At 49.2% G+C, this 21,586-nt stretch overlaps 1 long non-coding RNA gene across 1 annotated transcript in view; it reads left to right on the top strand.

Moving 5' to 3' along the window:
* Positions 1–21,586, top strand: part of LOC146591106 (uncharacterized) — a 34,625-nt gene that overhangs the window by 1,370 nt on the left and 11,669 nt on the right. Inside the window, exons 2-3 of the long non-coding RNA XR_014896868.1 lie at positions 2,971–3,167; positions 3,377–3,407. This is a non-coding gene — a long non-coding RNA (uncharacterized LOC146591106). The remainder of the gene's footprint in view (positions 1–2,970; positions 3,168–3,376; positions 3,408–21,586) is intronic.

Genomic DNA, 21,586 nt, shown 5'->3' with positions numbered 1-21,586 from the left:
TGTGTTAAATCAGAACGCAAATAGGAAATAGAAAAACCCTTGTGGACAGCTTGCTACCAGATGCTGTTTTCTTTAGTTTTTTTTCTGTGTGTTACAAATTGCTTTAGTGTGAAGGTAACTTGGATGGAGGAAAACAAGTTCAGCGCTGCTGCAGTGACAGCAGTTACAGCGACTTCCTTTGCTGTTCTTGTTGCTCAGCAGCCCTGGCGCTTGCAGCGCCTTCACCTGCATCTGAGCAAGCCTGGACATGCCAACTTGCTACTCTTACTGTTCTTTCTACTCTGCCCCAATCTCTTCTGAATAGTCCTAATATTTTCAGGGTTTAGGATAGGAATTTGGACGTCAGATGGGGAGTGACACTGAGATCATGTAGCAGCTTTCAGAGCAGCCCTTCTGGGAATTTCTGGGCACAGAAAGGACCAGGTTCATAGCTGGAGACTTACTAAAACCTTGGCTCCTGCATCCTGCTCCAAAACYTGGGAAAAGCCAGATAAATCCTCTGCCCTAGTTTCAGTCCAAAATTGTAGCATTTTGGCTCTGAGWGGGTCCAGGGCTGCCTGAACTAACAAGTGGCACCACATACAAGAAGTTCTTATTTTTGTCCTCTAGAAAAGTATTTACAGTAAAAACTTCCCTCTTCAAAACTCTGTCCTCCTCTCTGCCCTCCAGGTTGCAAACATTTTTTTGAGATTTTTTTTTTAGACCCCTTAATTAGTCTGCTGGTCTCCCATGCCAACTTGTCCCTGCTCAACAGCTGCTGAGATCTTCCACTCTGAGCAGACTGGAGGCTCCTGGAGCTTTTCTTAGTGTGTAGCCACCGTCAGCTCTGAGTTCCCACTTTTCTTGGAGTCTTTGAGCAGAGATTCAAGGATGATGGTAGCAATGGGTAAAGTTTTTCTATCTACTTTTTTTTAACCAGAAATTTAAATTTAGAAATTTAAATCTTTACGTGAGATCCATTGGGCTAAAGAGCAGAGGCAGGTAGGACCCCGGCGGCTAACAGCTGAGACGCTGCGTTCTTGCATTTGGCAATAAAATGGTCGACATTTTCATTTCACCTGCCACCCGCAGATCCCAGTGCAGGTGCAAAGAGTGTTCTCTGCTCTGGGTTGGAAGGCAGGCTGCCAGTCATCCCTTAGCTGGTCTCTYTGGGACACCTAGGACTGCCTGTAGTCTGCTTGCTGGTATTCAGAAGTCAAAAGTCGAGAAAGCATCCCTTTGCTAAAGGGGACAGCACAGAACTTTTTCTGTGTCCCGTTGCAGAGATGTTTGCGACCGCTGTAATGATAAGCCTACACGTCGAGTCCTCCAGATGAGCTCACCTGATGACTAAACAGCAAGCAGCGACTTAGCATAAAATCCCCGAGAAAACCACTATGTCCCAGGGAAGTGACAGCTATAGCTATGTGCCCCAATTTGGCTGAAATTCTTACATTTGCTTGACACATCCCGACATTTTGTGGCCTGCCACATTTGACTCAGTGAAGTTGAGGGACGGGCTCAAAGCTGTTAATCAATGAAAGCCATCACTGACTCACTGCCTGCAGCAGAGAGACGGGGTAACGCAAGCTGTCCGCCCCCTCAGGAGCAGCCTCTGTGCCTGGACCATCGCATCCCCTTGAGCGCCTGGTTCTGCCCATCAAGGTGCCTATTGCRTCCCCTTGAGCTCCTGATCGTGCCCGTTGAAGGGCCTGCCATGTCCCCACGAGCTCCTGGTCCTGCCTATCGAGGGGGCTGTCGCATCCCCTTGAGCTCCTGGCCCTGCCTATCAAAGGGCTAGCGTTGGGGGCCATTGCCGGTGGSGGATCAGGACTTGGCGCTGGTGCTCAGCTCAGGGCAGGTCTTCTCAGGATCCTCACACTCATTTTCCAGTTTCTTTTCTATTTTCAGCCCACACAAGTGCAGTGAAAAGCGCATTTTAGTATAGAAACTTTGAATTTGAAGAGGCTGCAATTTGCCCTTGTTCATAGGGCATTTTTATCTGATCTAAGGCGATATTCTGATATTTTTTCGTTACTCAGCTACAGGCAGAGAGTGGCTATTTTCAGGTTTGCCCCACTGCTTTCACTCTGAAGTGTGATTGTAAGTTTGTTAATGAATGTTTCCACTTTAACAGTCCTCTGTTTTCGTTCCTCCACTAATTTCTTTGAGTACATACCGAGCATCTGCAGTTAAACCAGCCCTACCGAATTAAGATACTGGCTGGGGCAGGCACTCCTTTAACCCTTACATGACTCATGATCATTTTCGAACCCCAGGGAAGCACGGTGTAGCTTTGCTTCATTTCCTCCGCCTCCCTATTATTTCTACATTACTATCTGTATCCTCTTCTTAGTATTTAAGCTTTAATGTAGTTCAGGTGGAAATTGCAGAGGTTTCAACTGTGGGGTGTCCTGAAAGAAACTGATTTGAAACCCACGTAATTAAATGCACGTAAGATGGGAAGCATCAAAAATCAAGGGACCTGATTAATTGGTGCTTTCCTTGAGAATGCAGGGCTTGTCCATAGTGACTAAAAATCCATATCTTTAGTATTTTGTCTCTGACAGTGGCTCATGCTGTCTGCATCAAAGGAAATGCAGAAGACTAGTAGTAAGTAGTTGTGGACTACCTAAAGGGAAAGTTTCTTCCTAGTCCTGGTAGCYTAAGGCTGATTTACATCTTGCTGCACGCAGCTGCACCAGAGTAAAACTTGTGTCAGACCCCTAAACCATTCATTTTAAGGCATTTTCACTGCCCTGTGAGCAATATCAGTCTAAAATCACACAGCATGCATCTGCAGAGCAGCTGGCTGGTACAGTTTTAATTTTATTAAGCTGAAGTTAGTGACCACATTTTACTAATATAGCAAATTTTCCAGGAGGAGACAGCACAGAGAGGAAATCAAGTTAAAAATTCATGCATACAGTTATGTTCTATTATTGCATCTGACATTTTTGTTATCATTAAGAAGGACTTTTTCCTTTGTAGGTGATTCCCTGGCCTTTCACTGCCACGGGAGAAGCAGAAGAGGCTTTGCAAAGAGCATAAAAAACCTATTCCCACCCCGGGTGTTATTAGAGGCTATTCTTCCTGGAAGAGCTGAAGCTGCAATACCAACACCCTGAGAGCTTGACCAGTCATACTCAGAAATATGAAGAGAATGTAACTAGAGGAAGTAGTGGTTGGTGAGTCAGCATGAGTAATTTTGTTCCAATGAGAATGAAGACTGAGGGKTTTTTTTTTCTTCTTTTTCCCTCTTAAACATTTTGGACATCATTGCTTAATGGAGGGAAATAAGTGATATTATGCCTGTGCAGCCAGCACTTCTTGAGTTTTTTAACCCCATTCCCATGAAAAAAAAAATGCCTAGATCCATTTTATCTCATCTTCCTAGGAAGCTGGGGGGAAGAAGTTACAGCTCACTGGTGAGTACATTTCTGTGTTCTTCACCGGCAACCAGTTTGGCAGCATGCATGGTAAGACCTGAGCTCAGCGTGGCTGTTCCCCGCTGGGACATCAGAGGCAGTGTTAGCTTGCTGGCAACATGGGCTCCCTTGGCTTGGTGCTTGCTTCTCCATGACCTTCTGGCAGTGTCTGCTTGAGCGGCGAGGTCTGGGTTGTGTAGCTGACCTCCCTGAGCCCTGGGTCTGAGTGCGAGTTGGACTAGCTGGCTGCAAGGAGAATGCCTGGCACTGCTAAAACGATAAAGAAAACTGAGCCAGAGGTCCTTACCTTCAAAAGCAGAGCTGGGTTTGATGTGGGCTGTTGCACAAGCCAAGAGAGGGGCTGAAGTGTGCTGTGCCGTGCTGTCCTGCGAGCAGCTTCTCTTGCTGCTGGGGTGCTTGCTTTAAGAAGAGGTTGATTTGAAAGCCATTAGAAAACCAGGCAGTGCATTTTAGCTGGGGCTATCCTGATTCAGCTGGACTCCCCAGCCTGTTGGCATCAGTGCAAAGAGCCCCGTGAGCTCTGGATCTCATCAGATGTGACCACTATATTTTGTGATTTGCTCCAAGTCTAAAATCATAATCTTTACTTTTACTGTACCATAACCTCCAACACCGTATACCTGCAGGTGGAGGGGAGTGAGAGCAAGCAGGCAACGCTGTCTGCACAGAGACAGATTTATGAGGCTGAATTGCATTTGCTGTGCTATTAACTCACATGCTTGGGGTCGTTTAAGTGCAACGGTGGTGTTTCTTTTCTGTTGGAAACTTTGTTTTTCAAGCCGATCTAGTTACAGTAAATGAAACTGGGTCTACAGTATTACAGGGTCACGTGACAAACATTTTTGGTAACTTGGCTCTTGCTAAAAAAAAAAAAAAAAAAGAAAGAAAGAAAGAAAGAAAGAAGAGCCCCACTGAGCTACGGCATCAGAGGGAGGTGTTGCAGTCTCTTTGGGCATACTCAAGTGCGTGGGCCAGGTGGATAAAAATGAGTCAGCACCCTCGTCTGAAATGGCTTTTTCTGAAGAAGAGGTTAAATGTGCCTTCAACAAGCAGAACTGCTGTCCCACATGCCTTTGGAAGAGATCAGCTATTCAAGCTGATCGAGGGAAATGACTGGAGTCTGCTTTGGCGGGTGCCCCAGGGCTCCGGGATTTTTCCCTTGGCACACCATGGTTCAGAGAGGGCAAGCAATGATGCTGTTGTGATTTTTTTGTTGTTGTTGTGCTTCATKCGGGACCTTTTCCATTCCTTCTTCCCTGATGCGCTGGGGGTTGCACGATGGGTTTTGCCAATCGTGGGGCAGATGCAAGCACACAGTATGGTGCTTTCAGGGCTTGAGTTGCAATCGTGGAGTTTTGACAGGGCAATGTATGATCTATCCCAAGCCAGGATCAGATGTCAGGCTTTGCTTGTCCCCCATAGAGTTGCAGGGTTGCAGTTTGTTGAATTTTGTCCTAACCTATCACCTTCCTGGGCCTCATTTAGGGACCCCCACTGTGCCTCTATCATCCTAACTTCTCATTGACATTTTGGTGGTCTTTTTGTTAAGTGCAAAGTATCCACAGTAAGGTAGATAATCATGAGGTTTTTGCTGTGTCTCTCCAATGATGGTCTTTCTGGCTCAGAGCACAAAGTATGGAGATGCTAGATGGAGTGAAAACTCCAGGGAGCACCATGTAGGGCCGAGGCTAGTGCTGTGATCCAGGACAGAGTGGCTTGGATGGAAACCTCATCCTCAAGCTAAGAGGTGAGTGATCCTGGGAAAAGCTGGGATTTACAGAGGGCTCTGCGGACCCCGTACCCCTGCCCAGAAGCATGCTGGAGGAGGCTGCTCTCTTCTGCAATGCAAGCAGACAACAGAGAGGTTTCTCTGGGCAGCGCTCCCAGTTACAGTAGAACTGCCTCTGGCACCCGATTCTGCTTTTTAAGAACCTTTTTATCCTACTCATGCTTTCGACACCAAGCTTTGGAAACTCAGTAGCAAGCATCAGCTGTGCGCTCGCTCAGCAGAGCAGGGACAGCCAGCCCATCAATGCAATGCATGCGGCGGTTTTCACTTTTGCTTTTTGCAGATAGAAGTATTGCGAATATTTCTCTGCAGAGCATCGCTTTGCAATAAATGAGGCACCTTGCCTGCGCTTCAGGTCACAGCTCTCCTACTTGCCTGTTGTACTGATGGTAGTGAGCTAGGGAAACTACACGCCTTTGCTGCAGCTCATGGGACTGAAAAAAAACGATTCCTTGTCTTGCAAATACCTCAGCTTTCTCCTCCTTGTGAAAAAGCAGTCTGGGGCTGGAGTCTCCAACTTTGCATTAAGCAGCCTTGTAGGAAGAGATCTGTGCTCAGTAGGTACAGAATAGGGTTTTCTGGGAAGAGGGCAAACCTTAGGACAGCAGCATGTGTGTGCAAGAAGCAAGTGTCATTCCCATGAGCTTTGTGAGTGTTAGGGAGAACCAGCAGAAAAGCAGTGGGAATTGCTGGAAGGCCTGGCAGGGATGTCTTCCCCCTGCTTCTGTGTGTCCTCCGCACACATAGAGGAGCCCACCAGCCCCCATCCATGCTGAACTGGGGCAATACATTTCTCTTCTATTTCCAGCTCAGAAGGGTTGGGGCTACCCAAGCTGAAACTCTCTGCACAAGACAAACGCCCATGCAACAAATTTCTGTCTAGATAAAATTGTCAAAATTGCAAATAAGTGGAAAGAGCAGTGAGAAACAACAGGGCATTTGGCCGTAACCTCCTGACATGGCTCGGTCTGCTGCATCCCAGCCTGCACGGCTCTCCATGTCCCAGTTACGCTGTCCTGGCTTCCAGTGAGCAGTAAAACAAGGGTCCTGGCTGCTGCCTACCCAGGGCTTTGCGTCTACTACTGTACATTTCCCAGCAGAGCTCTTCYGGTGGTAGGAAGCGACGCAGCGGGATGGCGAAGTGGAAAAGACATCCCTCTCCCCTGCCCCTCCCCAAACCAGCTGGCCAGTTCAGTCCCTCCCTGGGCTGTTTCTTTCTTCAAAAGGTGTTTTCCTCCCCCTCCTGCCTTTGCAGCATTTTGCTGGGCTGTGAGTCCGACTTTCTTAGGTGTTCTCGTGGCATTTCTGAAATTACTCAGGGGGAGCACTACAAGACAGGCAGTGTGCTCTCGGCAGCTATTAAAGTATTGTGTGTCCTGATGTTTGTGTGGCAGAGGAAGAAAAAATGATTTTAACTGAGGTATTTGTTAATCACAGCATCCTTAAATGAACCACAAAACCCACTTTTAAGCCTATGTGAGCAGCTGTGTAATGCTGACAAAACAGATTAATAATGTCTCTAGGACAAAAGCAGTTTTAACAGAATTCTGCTTTCTATTTTTAAATCTGATTTGCTACAGGACAGAAAGGGATTATAGTTAATAGCAGTTAAAGTAAAATAACATTTCACAAATTTCAGCTGAGGAGCCACAGCTGACCTTTTCTGCATGTGATTCATACCGCAGCTCCAGAGCAACATCAAGGTTGAGGGGATGAATTTTAGCCTGAAAATGCTGCATGTCAGGGTCTCCAAATAGAAAATTTCTCATAATTTTTGACTCACTGGAAATTAAAAAGCTATGCTCTAAACTGGACCAAAGCTGAGTATTTTTTTAAAAAATCCCRATTTCCCAGAACCCAGAACATCCCATCTGCAGCCACCCTAGTTTAAGCGAAACCACTTTGAATGTAGTATGTGCGTAGTGTGAAGGTAGGGTGGCCTCAATCGCTATGCCAGCGTGAACACATTTGTCTGCTGTTCTCCCCTTCGGAGGTGAAGAGAGAAAGGCTCTTTCCCCTGTGCTGCGTTAGATTCGTTTGCCAGAGGGAAGACTGGACGTGAGGACTTGGGGGCCTGAATGCGAGCTGCTGAGMAGAGCACAGTGGGGCATGCTTAGCCACGGGCACCTTGAGGTTGTTGCTGATGATCTGCCCAATGCCAAAGAGACTGACCAGGATTTTGGTCAGGACACAAGGAACTGTAGGGAGACAGCCAGTTCTGGATGTGACACCTGGAGAGTGCCAACAAAATCACCAGAAGAGGTGCTGAGGGCTTAAAACATAAGGGGGCCAGGGCTAGAGGCCTCTAGGACCTCTACTAAAAACTTGAAAGAGTATGTAGAGATTTCCTCTGATATGCTGGAGAGGATAACAGGGTATGCAGGAGACCCCAGCACATGGCCAGGAGCTGCATGTAGCTGCCTGCAAAGATGAAGAGTTGTCCTCTTCTGAACCTGTCCCTCAGCAACAGGACCGATCCCAGTGATGGCAGACAGGAAAAAAAAAACAAAAAACAAAAAACAAAATAGTGGTTATATCAGCAATTCAGAAAACAGGAACTGTTTCTTCATGGGAATTTAAAGTGAAATTAGTTTAAAGAACTGAGACAAGTTGAAAGATTAAAATGAGAAAGGGGATTGAGTTGTGAAATGAAAAAAAACTTTGGTAACCTCCAGCCAGGCAGTCATGGGGGCTGATTGGTGACAGCAGCTCACCCAGTGTGGTGTGGATTTCTCATAACCCGGTATCACTTACAGTCAAGGGCTTTATTTCACTATCTTAAAATAAATATCTCCTTTAGCAGTTCTTTTGATGAAACAGAAGCAGAGTCAAGTAAGAATTCAAGCCATCRGTTCCCAACTCAGACAAATTTTCTTCCCAGTTTTCCTTCCAAGCTGAGCAAATAGGACTGGGGGGAGAACATGCACCCCCAACCTGTCCATAGCAATATAAACTCAATGCAATAATGAAGCATGATGGGGTGTCAATGCCCATGAAATTGTGAGTGCCTAGGGATATGAATAACAAGACAAAAAAAATCAGAGGAAGGAAGAATCAAGCTATATCGTTTACAATTATAGAATCAATGTAGTAGGCAGGCAGGGACCACTAGAGGTCTCTGGTCCAAGCCTATGCTCCTAGCAAGGCCCGACAGAGCAGGGTGCTCAGGGCCTTGTCCTGCTGTGGCTTGAGTACCTCCAAGGATGGAAAGTCCATATCTTGTCCTGCCGACCTCATTTTCCAGCCCCAGCCTGTAGTGTCCCATTCAGCTTGCTCTGAGACAYTGCATCTGTCCTGATCTGCTCTGTGGTTCACTCACACACTGCAATGTGATTCTAGAAATAAAGCTCATTGGGGAATTGGGCGCCCAAGAGTGATGGTGGTGGGAAGATGTCTCCAGGCTGGGTCATGTGGTCCTGCAGTGCCCCATGCTTGAGATGCACCAGTGCCAGCCAGGCCTCAACTGGAGACAGGTTGCCAGACAACCAGCGAGAGCAGACAGTGGGCACCGCCTCCTCCTTTCTCTTCCTTCTCTCATTAACTGTTTAAAGTTCAAACCAGAGCTTGCTCCATGGCCCAGCAGCAGCACCTGTGCCCATGTAGTTCAAACAGCCCCCTCCCCTCAGCATGCAGATGGGCCTGGGTATCTAGCTGATAATGACATGGCATGGGCTCATTAGAGCCAAGGTGAGCGATTACTATTGCAAGAACGATGACTTGCCCCTCTCTTCTGTCTGCAACTACCAGGGATTTCCCTCGCCAAATAGTCAGCAGCCCGGCAAATCCCCAAGTGCAAACCCAACCACCTGTAGGGCATGTGCGTTCAGCAGCACGGACACAAATGCTCACCCATCTGCGGCACGGGCCAGGTGGCCAGCTTCTCCGTTCACAGGAGGCCACAAAGCAGCAGCCACTACACAGTGTTATATGCAGTCGTATAACATCCAGGAGAGCAGATCTGGCTCGTTTAAAAGATGCTTATGCTGCGCTTAATAACCTACTGCACGAGTAGTGCCCCTTGCTTTGGTAGATGGGCACACCTAGCCTGTCTGTTCTGCTGGCAAAAGCATCTTGTCCAAATGGCTTTTTGCCTCTTGTGCCAAGGCAATTTTTCAGCCGTATCCCTGGGCTTTTATTCCTGGCTTTGGCCTTAATTTTTTTGGAAGTTATTATTTAGGATTCCACTGGGAGGACACTGCTTGGATCCAGCTTTGATATTTATGCTGAGCTCATGCAATACGAGTCTCTTTCTGAGCAGTTTCAGGCTGGAGCTGTCTCAGCACTGTCAGATTGCCCAGGAGATAGGAAAACTGGATGAACTGCAACTGTTTTATAACTAAAAGTAAAAAAACCCACCTCTGTTTTGATTTGTTGGTGGCACAGCAGCTAACAGGCTCCTTCCAAAATGCTTCGGGTGACAGGTACTAACTCTCGCCTTGGATCCAACAGGACTGCTCCAAGGAAGATGTGCAAAATCAGAGTCCTGCTTTGCAGTTTGGGCTGGTTTGAATGAGCAGGGGTGGCTCTGTTGTCCTAGCTGGTGCTGAAAAGCGTTGCCTTGAGCGATGGCAACCAGTGCTTTCATTGCATTATAGCCAAACCAACTTAGCACCTCACTGTCAATGCAGAAGAAGCTGTCAGTATTGAATTGCACCTGCCGAGAAGCAGTCAAGAATACCAGAGAATAGGGGAAGAAGGAGTTATAGATGTAGAAGTAGGAGGTTATAGCTTGCTGATTTCGGACAATCCTCTGAGCTTAGTGTAACAGTCACTTGTGCAGGATTGGCTTAGCCATCGTCAAGGGACTTAGCAGTTGCACTGTGGAGCAACTTCATACTTGCATTGTTAGGGCACACAGTGGTTCTTGGTCTCTTCTGACACACCTGGTAGGGCCAAATGCCACTTCTCCCAACATGAGACAGGTGGGTACTTCTGCTTCTCTTTACGTCCAGACTCTTTTGTGCCACTGGAGCAGGACTTGAAAACAGCATGAAGCAGGTGGCAGCCAAAAAATGTGTCTTGCTTAATTCCAGTATCTGAGAAAACCAACCTTTCTGCTTCTCACCTGCGCCTCTGTGAGACCTAGTCTGCAACTTGAATGTGGTTGAGGAGGTTTTGGGAGCTGGGTGACTCAAATGACAGGGCAGGAACCTGTATGAGTGCTTTGCAATGCTCTGAGCAATGAAGAATACGAAAATACTTGCTGTTGGTCAAAAGAATAAGCAACTATGACTCAGTTACACATTRAAGCAAATCTGTTGAGTAAGATCTATTTTCACACTGTCACTGTCCTGAATATAGTGGAACTCGACCATGCACAAATGCTGCCAGATACCAAATTGCAAACTCACGCTCTCTGGCCTGCATGGCTTGCAAGCAGTTTCTTTCTGTCTGTCACATGAGATTAAAACATCCAGCTAATACTATGCTTTTTTTTTTTCTGAAATGCTTGATTTAGACCATGCTGAAATGTCAGTCTGATAGGCTTCCTCCCTGAACGGACGGGTTTCTGGTATTCTGGTGCTGTGAGGTGGGGGAGCTCCAGCGCTGAGGCTGCAGCAGGATTTCTTCTGAGTTTCTGGAGCTCATTAGTGAATCTTGGGATTTGCAGTGCAACATGAAAACCAGCAGGCTGATATAGGGCCTGTGGAAGAGACTGCATTAGGGATTTTGAGAGCCTATGCCATAGGTTTTTAACCTCAGACAATGCTTTGTTAAAGGGAAAAAACTATATTGGGACTATTTCTGGCAAAACACCTCTCCCCAGGGACCTGCTGTGCCACCATCAGGGAGAGGAGCTAAAGGGGAGACGTCTTTGAAAGGGTGCTGCAGAGACCAGGGCAGATCTAGAGACAAGTCCCCTGGGGTGACATCCAGACAGGGCAGACCTCTCTGGCAAGAGATATTTTGAGGTCCCTACAGTCAAAGGGAAGACTCACAACTAGGCTGGCTGTTTTTCCACAAAGATTTGCCATTCCTCTTAGGCCAATAAAATGACCTYACGGCAGAACATGAGAAAGTTTTCACATAACAAAGAGATTTTTAACTGGATTTTCAATAATCATCTGGCTGGTTTCATTCCACAGAGTCCCTCTTTGGTTCTGRGGGGTTTGTATGAAGGTCTTAGGAAGGGGGATTAGTTGGGCAGGTTACATGTTTCTGCCTCCATGCTGGTATCCTCCCCCCAGTGCAGGTTATCTCCCCCCATCTCGGGTGCAAGGGCAATACAGAAAACTCTAGAGTCAGGCTGGGAAATTCAGAGATTTCCTGAGTCTGACAGCTCTCCACCCACATAAACCTCTGTTCCATTCCACCCATGAAAAAGAGAAGCATGTGGCCCCAAACAAGAGAATTGTCTTGCTCAAGTGGAGACACACACAGACATGTGTGCATGTTTGATGTAGATGAAAGCAAGCCCAATTGCTCAGAACTAATAACAGAAAATACAGTCGAAACAACAGAGTCACCACAGCGATATCTTGTATCTGAGCTGGAGTCTTTTGCTTTGTGGTATTTAAAATAATGCTGCAAATTTATTATCTCTTCTCCTCCCCCTGCCCCAAACCCTTCTTTTTCAATAAGAAGTGCAGGCGGTGCAGCTTTTCTAGCTACACCCTACCATCAACTCCTCGATAGGCTCTAATCGAGGCTTCACCAAAGGCTAGGAAATGGTCCTACTTGTGCATGACCCAAGCTGCCCGGGGGTGTAGGCAGGATTTGTGGGGGCGATGTGGGATTTCCCATCATCAAGTGGTGCCTCCTTCCACACTGATGGGAAAACCCTTGCATTGCCCTTGGGGGCACTGGAGCTTGCAGAAGCGAGGACATCRCTGGTGATGAATGGAGGGTGACCAGGGTGTTGCTGCAGAAACACACACCTCTTGCTSTATTTTCAGCATGACTCTCACCCGGTGCCTGGCGCTCACCAGATACGTGGGCAGAAGCAGTCACCAACTAGCTGCTGTGAAGCTTTGGGAGGGTGGATTGCAACCAGTTTAGGAAACCCCTTTCAGAAGAAAGCAGCAAATACTAGGGAAGGATAGCCCCTGCTTTCCAGCTGGCTGCTCACCTTGGAAAGGGAGTGTGCTGCAGCAGCTGGTGCTGATGTTGGTGGCATAGCTTACTTTTCTTCTTACATATCTCATTTTCCATCTGAAATGTTGTGACTGGGCTGGTGGTGTGGAYGAGCAGAGTCTCATGGGCAAAGCATGGACTGAGGTGGGGACYGCTACAGCTCCCCTAAATCCCACAGCAGTGCTGTGCCAGCAGCTGGCACGGCATGCAGAGCCAAAAACCCTGACCTTGTCCTGCCCAACCCTTGGTCGTATGCTGCTGTTTCTGGCATCTTCAGCTGCCTTTACCCCTGCACCAGGGATGCTCTGCAAACACATTCCAGCTCATTGCAGAAATGAAGCTGTGTGTTAAATACTGTGTGTTCTCAGCAGTGAGAGAGCACTAAACCSTTACATTTATGCCTTCTTCTTGAAAAGAAGAAATAAACTCCTGGGCAAAAGCTCCATAGGCATCACAGCCTTTGCTTCARTCAGGCCAGATTTCACCCTGGTCTTTTAATAAAGGTGGTTTGCTGGACCGAGATGTCTGGGAGTGGTGATCCCAGGCAAGCGCATCGCTGAACAGAATTTTGGCAGGGAGATAGAGTGGTACTGTGGTGGGCAAGGTGCTAAAATACAATTTGCTGGRAGCAAATATGCACGGCCCCAGACCAGGACTGCTTGCCGGACATCAGACAGGGGATATGGCTCTCAAAACCACCTTGCCCAGCTTGCCTCGTTCAGCTTTCTCCCATCCACAGAGCTGGAGCTCTCATGGTTATCTCGGAATACCTTCCTTGTAAAAAAAAAAAAAAAAAAAGGTCTCTATCAATGGCAACAGCACAATGATGCTGGAGATCAGTCCTGCAAATGGAGCAGGACGTGTCCTAAATTATTGTTACGGATCTCCAAACAGACCATCTCTGGCAGTAAACCTGGGGCAACTGCACCCAAATCAGCTCATCCCTTCCCTGCCGTTCTCAGGCTGAGGCCCAAATAAGACAGGGTGGCAAAGGAAAGAATTCGTACAACCATGTTTGTCGCGCGTCGAAACTGAAACCAGTGCTCTGTAGGTGGGGATTTATCTCCTAACGTCAAAACCGAGCTCCAGCCAGGCCCCCCACCAACGCAGCAGCTTCACCCGCTGCCCACAAACCAGCTGGGCGGCAGGAGCCCGCCGAGTATGAAACCAGGGCGCCTACGGCCCCGGTGGTCGAGCCCAAGCTGCCTTCTTGCCTCCCATCTTCTTTCTTTATGAATAACCCAGCCGGTTTCATACACGAACTTGCCCCCGGCGCATGGGATGGGTGTGCAAATTCAAAAACAAGGAGAAATCATTTCTGAAGTGATTCACTGCCGATGAATTGTAACCCCAGTCCAGCCCTCTGTATTTTTGCTCTCTCTCTTTTTTTTTTTTTTTTTTTAATGGGCTAGATGATTTTTTCTCTTTCTTTACCATCCCCTCCGTGAGAACGAACACCCCTCTCGGTTTGAAGGGTGCTCACGGCGGAGCCGCAGGGATCCCGGCCGTTCGACGGCACCCGCCGAGCTCCCCGTCGCGCGGTGCAACGCCGTGGTCTTCGCGCCACGCAGGGGGAGCAACGCAGCCCCTCTCCACTCGGTAATTTTCATTCACTGGTTTCACTGGTGGGAAAGAAAAAGAAAGAAAAATAAATGCAACGGGATTTCTGCAAAACTTCAGGCTCTTTGTGCATGGAGGCTTAAGCTGGATGGTCTCCCCGTGGGCCCTCTGTCCACRGGGAATCGAGCTAGAAAAGTCACCTAGGTGCATAAGAGCACATCAGATGTTTGTCCTTACTTCATATATTAACAGCTGGCTCTGTTTTCATTTATAAGGGGATGAAGTTTAAGGCAGTTTTTCAGTGGCTTGCRGCATTTCAGACTTTAGGGATGCCACGAAACTATGTGGACAGATCTCCTSTTAGTATTTCCCAGTTGGGATAAAAGCCCCACATGAAGACAGTCTCCTCTGTTACTCCCTAGGCTCTTGAATTTAATTGCAAAAGCTGGTACAGAATATTGTTTAATGTTAAAATAGGGCATATCTTCTCACTGATCTCGTTGCACTTCTCTGAGCAATTACGAAATATTTTTTTTTTCTAACCACAAAGGCAGTCCTAATATCTAAATTTTCAAAAATCAGCTCTGTTAACCACATATGTGTCAGATTTCATGATCTGACATCTAGAAACATCAATAATTTCATCMCTACTCAGAGTATTTATTTTTATATGTCATAAAAATTCACATTTGTAATAATTACATTCATTGCTGCTGATGATGGGAAAATGAGGTTTACTACGGTCTCCTGCTGAGCATCTCAGAAATTTGGTGCCTGTTGCTAGAAGAATTAGCAGATCCGTTAGAAAACAGGCAACCGCTGAAYGTTTCATTGTTTTAGCTGCCAGTTCGCACAGGGTAACAAGCTGTACCGCCTTGCTCAAGAAAGAATATTCATCCAAACAAAATTAAACTCTTTAAATACGCGTCACGCTATCACCTTAGAGCAATAATTTCTTTTTCAGAGCTCCGCTGGGGACTTTTCAGAGGCTCTTTGCGAAGGAAAGCCCAAGTAAAAATACCCAGTTCTCTTTTTGCGTCTCGCTCTGATCAGAGCTTCAGGCAGCAAGAAAAAATGAACTTTCACATGCTGCCTGCACAGCGTTCGCTCACTCGTGTGCTCGCCCCACATTAAAAGGAATTCCCAAGGYGCGACAGTAAAGTCAATTGCACCTCTCTGCAAAACCCAGATATCACTTTTGTTACTTTCATTATCACTGGCAAAATAAAGCAGCGCTCGCCGCGCACATGATTCAGCAAAGCCCTTCCCGGTGCCGCTCCTTGCGCCGCGGCAGGGCGGCAGCCGGCAGAGCTGCTCTCAGTCCCGGGAGCGGCGGCGGTGGCGGCGGCGGTGCCCCGCGACTCGGCTGCCTCCTGCCTCCGCCGCGCGAGGGTCGCTGCCCTGCCGTGCCCCGGCGCGCGCTGCGAAATCACTCCGAAAACGTCCCACCCTGCCAGACCATTCCCTCCACTCTGAGACACACACACACACATATATGTATATATATTTTTTAATTATGAGGCTATGCTATGGAATCTGCCTTGGATGCATTTTTCTTTTTCTTTTTCTTTTTCTTTTTCTTTTCCTTTTTTTTTTTTTTGCTGGAACACCTCATTTGTACCAAACTCTGGCAGGGTTTGCTTTTTCCATTCGTTTCGCTCACACATTTTAACAAGCACTTTTTCTCCTGATGAGAGTCTTGAAATAAGGGGTTTCAGACAGAATTTTAATTTTGCTCAGAAAAAGAATGTGTAACAGCAGTTTAGACTCGAGGAAGTTTCCACCATTCCCTTTCTAGAGTTGTGCTTAGTTGTTTGCAGTGTTGTTTGCAATCTCCAATCTGATCAAATAATTTTATTAATTAAAACAAGCAAGAATTTTTCAGCACCAAAGGTGGTTTATGTCCTCAGGGAGGACTAAGAGATGTGGAATGTGCAAATCAAGCCACATTTAGCCATTTTGACAATGGAGCAGGCTCTTATTTCGAGATCGATGAAACACTTTACCCTTCTAGTCTCTGAACACACGCATTTTCAAAAAGAACAGTGAATTCAGGACTTTTCATGGCGGAAGTCTGACCTAAAATGCAAGTGTAGGTGCAGTCCTGCTTGGGGAACCGTTGTCGCTGCTTCCTGAACCTTAAAAACGATGTTGCACTGCAAATGCCCCTGGCCAAAGCATGAAGAATGTTTCAGCTGCTGGGACAGAAGCAACTTGTGCAAGGAGTTCGCTTGGTCGTGTTTCCTGCAGGGGTATTTGGGGGGGGAGTGGGAAGGGTTTTGCGCTTCAGTTTGCTCGCTCTGCTTTCTTTCTGTTTGCTTCTTTCCTTGCAAAGGCGAGGGCTCCGGGCTTCGCCTCTTGGGCCRGGTTTACAGTGCAAAAACTCCTGCTCCTCGGCTGTGTAACAGCAGCCATCCCCGCGGGCGCCGCCGTCCCCACCATCGGCACCCACTTTCCCCACCGATGCCAAAAAAGCCCTCTGTGCACTAAATTGGTTGGGTTGTTATTTTTTTTTTTTTTTCTATTTTCTTTCTTCCAGCACTTTCTCTGCGAGCGCGAGCAGCTCGCTCCGAGTTATTAGCAACAGTTGCTGCCTGAGGTCTGTAGGGGGTGTTATTAATAAGGAAATAGCTGCTGAGCCGCGTCTCGGATCTGGCCGGCTGTCGGAGCCGGCGGGACGGCTCGCGGCGGTGGCTCCGTGCAGCGGGAACACCAGTGGGGTTTGGGTGCCGGGTCCCATGGGATTTGGCTTTCTCTTCCATGCAAAAACCCGTGCCGCGGCCCGGGGATGCCTGGAAACACGTTGCTGGGCTGCATCAACGTTTCACCGTCGTGGGCTGCTGCTGCTCAGGCAACAAACCCGGGAATTTTGAGGCGGCAAAAAGCCGCAGCAGCCCGTGCGGTGCCCGGCCCCGTGCGCTGCAATCCCTGCAAGCTCTCGGCGCGGCGCTCGGCCAGACCGTCGCGGCCAAAACCCTCCCCGCCGGGCCAGGCTCGGCCGCCCGCCGCGGGGCCCGAAGGGCGTAGCAGCTCCTCCGGCGGCAGGCTTGCCCAGGGCGGCCGAGCCGAAGGCGCTTCGAAAATTTTGTGCCAAAATATTGGGGGGGGGGGAAGCAGGCGGCTGCGCCGGCTCGCCGTCGTCCTTCGGTGAGTCACCGCGGCAGGCGGGCGGTTAGAGAGCTCCCCGGCTCGGCTCGCTGTTCATCGGGAGCATTTTCACTGATTCTCACTCTTACTCATTAGAAAATACACCGCTCACCCACAGATGCCCAAGCTTTGAGCTCAAAATTTCTTCCGAGAGGCTTTTTTTTTTTTTCTCTYTCTTTGCACGGGCTTTCTTCTCGCCGCGGCTGCCGCAGCCGAGTCCTGCTTGGCTCGAGAAAGGTTTTTCTGTTTGTCCAGGGCACCGGCRGCGCCAGAAACACGAGCGGACTGTGAGCAGCGGCTCGGACCACGGGAATCGTCATTTTTTGCTGAGATTTTGTTCTAAAGGGGTTGCAGCTTCTGGTGCTGGCGGTGGGCAGGGGTCGCAGCCCCTCTGCCAGGAATCCCGGCTGCGGCTCGGTTATTCTGCACAGCTTCGACCCTCCGATCGCAGCTGAGGGCGATTCTTATTTTGTGATTAGTCAAACCTGCCATTAGGTGAGCTAGAAGAGAACTGCGGTGATGCTGGTACAGAAACGAAAGCTGTTTAGAGGTCTGTCCTCCTCAGGCACCTTTCCSACTTTGATGCATTCGCCCGACCCTACCCCGAGCTAAGCGCAATAGAGCCGCTGTCAGTTCTCGGGATGATTAATGACTGGCAAACTTGAATCCATCTGTTTCTGAAATGCGGCGGGGTGCGAGGTGAGTCATGTCCGCAATGTTTTCTTGCTGCTGCTGCCGAGTGCACCACGTCCACAATAATTTGCTTTTCACGTGCCGGAGCGTTAATGGACTCCGCAGAGACTTTTCTAAGAGGGGTGAGTATGTCGAGATATTGAGTCAGTTAGCGTGAATCACCCCTTCGTCCGGACGACGTCAGCTGCACCCAGGCGTTGGCACGGTGCGTCCGGCGTGCGGGGATATCTGTGCACGCTCGGTTACTGAAATGCCGGGATGTGGAGCTGGCGCTTTTGAAAATCTGCTGGGAGCTGAGAGATAACAAGATTTAGCACAACTTTGCAGGTACAGATATTAGCAAGTTCAAAGCAAGAGTTTCCAAACAAACATTTCTCTAGCTACATGGTTCTTCTAGATTCCCRTCACTCAGGAGTTTCTCATGTTTTTAAAGAATATCCAAATACTTTGCTTTCTCATTTAAGGGGCTGGAGCAAATCCAAAGCGAACGTTACTAACCCCGAGATAAATAATCTGTGTTGCATGACGGAYGATAGCTTTTTATTTTTTCCCGATTAAGAAGTCCTCCTTTCTCAGCTGCAAAGCAATAGCGCCCGTGCGATCAAAGCCGCTCGTGAGAGCTTCACTTGCCTCCGTCTCGGGCCGCGGGAGCACGGCCTCGGGGTCCTCCAGCAGCAGGCGAGACGAGACACCTCATGGGAGGACGTGGCCCTCTCCCAGAGCAGCCCCCGGGATKGCTCGGGGGTCTCCGGCGTTTGCGTCCTCCCCGCCACCGCGGTGGGCGTTTGCAGCCCAGGGCCCTCTACGCCGGGTGTCCGCCGCCCCGCCGAGCGCGGGCTCTCCCGGGGCCGAGAAGACGCCTCCAGAAAGCGGTTGAACCCGCATCTCGCAGCTGCCGACTGCAGGACGGGTTGCACCAGCCCCCAGAGGTGTGAACTTTTCCACTGACTCTAGCRGTAACTTTGACAACTCGTTCTTGCCTGGCTTCTCGAGGAGCTAAAATTAGGCGAGGGAAGTTTCTGCTAAGTCACGGCCTTTTTCAGGCTCTGCCCCCCACCCAGCAGGCRTTCCTCTGCTGGCAGAGCACCTCGAGGGCTCCTTGGGGCCCGCCACAGGGGCAGAAACGGGGTGCAAGCACTCGATGTAGGGCCCGCATGGGGCAGGCTGCGGCGCGCACCGGGCCAGAGCCAGCCCTGCAGCGAGAGCGTCTCTTGCTGCCTCGGCCTCCAGAAACCACKGCTCCTCTCTTACCTTCTTTTCCGGGAATTGGCTACACCTCTGTTCTCACCATCCTTCTGCAAAGCAGAGAACTAGGCACTTGCAAACAAAGAAAAACATCCTGACCCTGTATTTACATTACAGTATGRTTAGCCCAGCAGTTATTAGCAACCATCCCGTAAGAAACCATCCTGCGGGGGCCACAGACAGAAATCAGGAAGAAAAACAATCTTGTTTCATGCTTTCAAGTCAATTCTGAGAAGAATGCAGACTGAGAAATGTCCTGATTTGGCGTACAGGAGAGGACGAGGGTGCTGCAGCATGCTCAGATCCTCTGGGGTTGTTTAGTTGATGGATAYGTTTCCAGGAGCGGGGCTTTTCCCTTGACAGTGAATATTGTTTATTCCATAGCAGTAGCATATAAAAGTGACCCCAAGGGTAAGCATAGCTGTTCAAAAAGGGGAAAACCCCTACCTGACATGCACCGATCATAACAGTGCTTAAAGAGTAGATTTAGCAAAGCATCATGTGTCAGTGCAGAGCAGCAGTCAAAAATGCAACTCAAGTAGCCTTTTTTTTTTTTTTGCATTAAAAAAAAAACAACTGCAAAATGTCTTTTTCTGGTAGTGACATTTACAGGGGTGATCTCAACCATTTCGAACCTACTACAGGACATGCTGAAGGCCAGAGAGGCTTCAGGCTACAGATGGGCAACGTTCCCGTGCAGGGATCAAAGCTCCCCTCTGGGTGCTCGAATAAGGCTCCTGAGGATCTTGGCCCCCACAATTATTTATTGCTCGTTCCATTGATGCTCTGGACTTCTTGCTCAGGCTTGAGGCTTGCATGAGCAAGGGTGCATAGGGAAAAATAATCTCTGTGACCTTTGGGAGTAAACTGCGTGTGGACGCTCTTCCTCAGAAACCAAGCACCTGATTAAACGTTGCTCATTTGCAAAGCCAAAAAAAATTAAGCGAAGGCTTCCTCCATCCCGACTGCACCCGCTGCCAACACAGAGAAATCGGCTCACTTTTAATCCCCATTTTGGCCAACTGGGGATGGGCTGGGGGTGGATCTCCCCAAGGGCTATGCACTCTTGAAGCAGCTCGCCTTGCACGGGGATGCTCCGGCCATGCCGCCCAGCTGGGAGCCCGGGCAGGAAGGACGGATGGGGTGGCCATGGAGGCACCGCATCCCCCACGGCTTTTCTGGGAAAGGCCCCCTGGCCCCAGAAGCTTTGCTCTCCTGGGGAGAAAATGCACTGAGGCGATGTCCTTCATGGTGCTTGGAGGGGTGATTAATCAGCACGGGGAGACGCGGCAGCGCGGGGTTTCTCGGCGTGAGGCTGGCGTTGAGGAGAGGCAAAGCAGGGTATTTCTGTGCCTTGTCCAGGCTACGCGCCGGGGAGAGGTCAACACCCTGCTCTGGTTTTCGTACTGGAGCTGGTTTTGCTTGTATGGGAGCAAAAGTACCAGGAGATAAAATGGAGCCCAAGTGAAGCGGGCTGGCAGTCCCGTTGGGCTGGCCCTCGTGGTTCCCTTTCATTTTGGAGTTGGCTTCCCTTTTTTCTTCTTCTACTCTTGTCCTGCTTATTGCTCTTTGCCATCTCCATTGCTTCTTCTGCACAGGTTTGGCCACTGGCAGGTCTCTTCGTTTTGCTCCTGAGGGATTAACCCTGGGCCGAACCCATCCCACAGCACAAAACCAGCCTGGTGGCTTGCAGCGTGTTTGCACGGCCCCCGTTACTGCCGTGGCCGTGAGCTGTAAAACAAATGCGAGATACGCAATCTGATTGCCCTCCCGAATTGCCCTCTCGCGTGCCTTAACCTTGGGACACAGCCCCAGGCTGCTGCTGTAAGTTTTTTTGTCCCCTGCCCCGGTTTGTTTTGTGCTGGGATGGATGGAGCAAGGAGCATCGCGTCCGAGACACGCGTGGCAGCGCGGGGCCGGGCAGGGACGGCGCCTTCGGGTGCCTCTTGGCAGGTTTGGGCTCTTGGTGGAGACTCGCGAATCACAAGGCTAGCGGGGGTTATTTCCACGGCATAACGTAAAATAAGGAAAAATGTCCTCGTGCGCCGCCGCCGGCGTCATCCCCTGCAGCTCCCAGGGGAAAACAGGCACGGAGGGAGCGCCAGCGCCCTCGTTCTCTGCAGCAACCGGATCCCCTTGCAAGCTCTGCCTGGCTTTTCGGGGACAGTACTTAAGGAAACAAATGCAGCTTCCTTATCTCCGGGTCGTGCCTGCCCTGGAGTTAATTCCTTGTTCCTCATTGTATGCAGGATTCTCCCGACTGTCCCTGTTTGCCCAAAACTCGTGTGCGCGCAGCGATGCAGAGCGATAGCCAGAAGGCTTTCTAAATTTAAGCCTGGCCTGAWAAAAAGCTTTTTCAGTGGCGTCCCATGTGGAGATAAGTGTAGGTAACACGTGAAGCCGACACGCTTGGTAAACCTTTTTAAATGTCAGCTACCTCACAAACACCGTAAATGCCTCCTCTCATAATAACCAAACGTTTTTAAAATATATTTTTTTTATGTAAATACCTTTCGCAAAACCACAAGATGTTTCTCAGTTTTGTTTTCAGCTAGCTTTGATGAAAAGATTGGCACCTTGCATCTAAGCCCACAGTCCCACACTGAGCTCGGCGACGTGCTCCGGGGTGCGGGCAGCGCCGAGGGGCGGC

Source organism: Rhea americana, unplaced genomic scaffold (genome assembly GCF_003343005.1).
Source record: "Rhea americana isolate MKP2758 unplaced genomic scaffold, rheAme1 scaffold_386, whole genome shotgun sequence".
Lineage (NCBI taxonomy): Eukaryota > Metazoa > Chordata > Aves > Rheiformes > Rheidae > Rhea > Rhea americana.
The sequence above is the reverse complement of the archived record's forward strand: the minus strand, read 5'-3'. Positions and strand labels throughout refer to the sequence as shown.